Source organism: Belonocnema kinseyi, chromosome 3, assembly GCF_010883055.1.
Source record: "Belonocnema kinseyi isolate 2016_QV_RU_SX_M_011 chromosome 3, B_treatae_v1, whole genome shotgun sequence".
Lineage (NCBI taxonomy): Eukaryota > Metazoa > Arthropoda > Insecta > Hymenoptera > Cynipidae > Belonocnema > Belonocnema kinseyi.
This window is the reverse complement of record NC_046659.1, coordinates 12929247-12931110: the sequence shown is the minus strand read 5'-3', so window position 1 is coordinate 12931110 and position 1864 is coordinate 12929247. Positions and strand designations below refer to the sequence as shown.

Sequence of the window (1864 nt, the reverse complement as noted above, 5' to 3'; positions counted from 1 at the left end):
GCAATACGAGACCTCTTACGGTTTCCTTTCCTGTCTTTGACATTACTGAGGACATTTTCCAGCAAATTTGTAAAATCTGGCTCCGTCATGAATTTTCCGTTTTGATCTCGATGCGTTTCAGGCAGAACTCCTGCAAATAAAAAGGTTATAAGAGTGAACGTTAGAAAATGTGTCATATTTTGAATATTTTTACCTACTAAGCAGTCGTAGAAAATCGTTTCTTTCATTAAGAACTTATTGGGCATTCTTTTTATCGCTGTAAAGTGCACAGCCAACTCACAAGACAAATATTTTTTTAAGATTATAGCCATTGCTCCACTCGCACATTTGGCTCTATCGAAGAATTTGTTTAAAGATTTGATCTGAAAAAAGAATAAATCAGTCAATGAATCTCATCACATTTTTATTGCTGAATTACAATAAAAATGGCTGATATTGTTTACACTTACAAATTAATTTCGAAATTCCTGATCTGTTGCAAGATTTTTTTAGAATAGATCAAACTCTAATTTGTTCTGAAAGGGTAAATCTAAATTATATTTTGTAATAAAATTATCTTGAATCCCCTGTTCAATTTGGGCTTTATGTCGAACTTCCTTCTTCAAACTTTGATACGCTTTTATGTCTCCTAAGTCTACTTTTACCTTTTGCAAATCATGGTAAATTTCCCACAGCAGGTCTGTATCTAAAAAGTTAGGATAATAATAATGAACAATACGAAAGTATGTTATTGTGAAAATATTATCTCTTGTTTTTACTCACACATAAACCATGAGTAGCATTGTTAACAAAATTATAAAGTCTGTTATTTTAATTACCTGAAGTTATTTTTCCTGTCTAAATCTGTGTTTTTTTTTCTCCTTTAAACGTTGGTCACTCTTTAGGAAAATACGAAGCATTATATAGATGTAATGTAAGCTTTCCTGAAATTAATTTTAAGTAATGAATTTAATCATTTTTCAGAACTCAATAGAAAATGTTGGTTTCCCAAGCTTCTGTTCCATTTTCTGTTTTTGACTTTTTATAATGAGACGTTTCTGAGTGCTGTTTCTAACTTTGCCTGAACCAGACCTGGACCAGAAAAGTGCATAATTAATCACATCAACAACTATGAAAAATACATGTATATTTGATTTTAAAATGATTATTTACAATGAACATATGCTTACTTTTTTGTAAATTATCATGTATAAATAATTCCTTAGCAGGGAGCTGACTTTTGGCATTTGGTTTATTCACTTTTGGGCTTGAAGGTTTATTATTTGCAGCATCTACTTTCCCATGATCAGATTGTGCAGGTTTTCCAGAAGTGTTAAAAGGTCTATTATTTCTTTTACGACCGCCATCATCTCAAGAGTTGTTTTTTTTTGCATTGATTTCAGTGTCAGAGTTTAAATCTGAAACTCTGCGATAAATATACACGGCGCGTCCGGCGAAAATTGTCAGTTCCCCTCTACCCACCGCTCCCCGGCTATAGCACCCATCGACAACAGCCACTTGGAGCGCTATAAGCAACTCACAGTAGGCCCCTCGAGGCGCACTAATGGTTACTTAGCTCGGACAAGAACGATTTGGATTGAAAGTAAATTACCAATTAAAACATTTTTACATTTATAACTTTGCAAAACATGGTTATTTTAATAAATACCACAAATAAAAGTCAATGAATAATTTATATTACGGTTTCATATATTTCCCACTATTTCTAAAATTATTAATTATAATTTTCATTCTATATACGAGGGTAGTTCAATAAGTCCTTAGAATGCAGTATAAAAACAATTTTTTTTGGGTAAATTTTTTTTTATTTTTCAACATAATCTCCTTGGAGCTCTATACACTTGGTCAATCGCTTTTCAAGTTT

At 32.0% G+C, this 1864-nt stretch overlaps 1 protein-coding gene and 1 long non-coding RNA gene across 6 annotated transcripts in view; both read left to right on the top strand.

The window, feature by feature from the left end:
- LOC117170371 overlaps positions 1-1106 on the top strand; it is a 4151-nt gene extending 3045 nt beyond the window's left edge. The window contains exon 3 of the long non-coding RNA XR_004466776.1: positions 964-1106. This is a non-coding gene — a long non-coding RNA (uncharacterized LOC117170371). The remainder of the gene's footprint in view (positions 1-963) is intronic.
- The window catches only part of LOC117170366 (glycerol kinase-like), a 331719-nt gene that overhangs the window by 61123 nt on the left and 268732 nt on the right, over positions 1-1864 (top strand). The gene's annotated exons all lie outside the window — the stretch shown is intronic.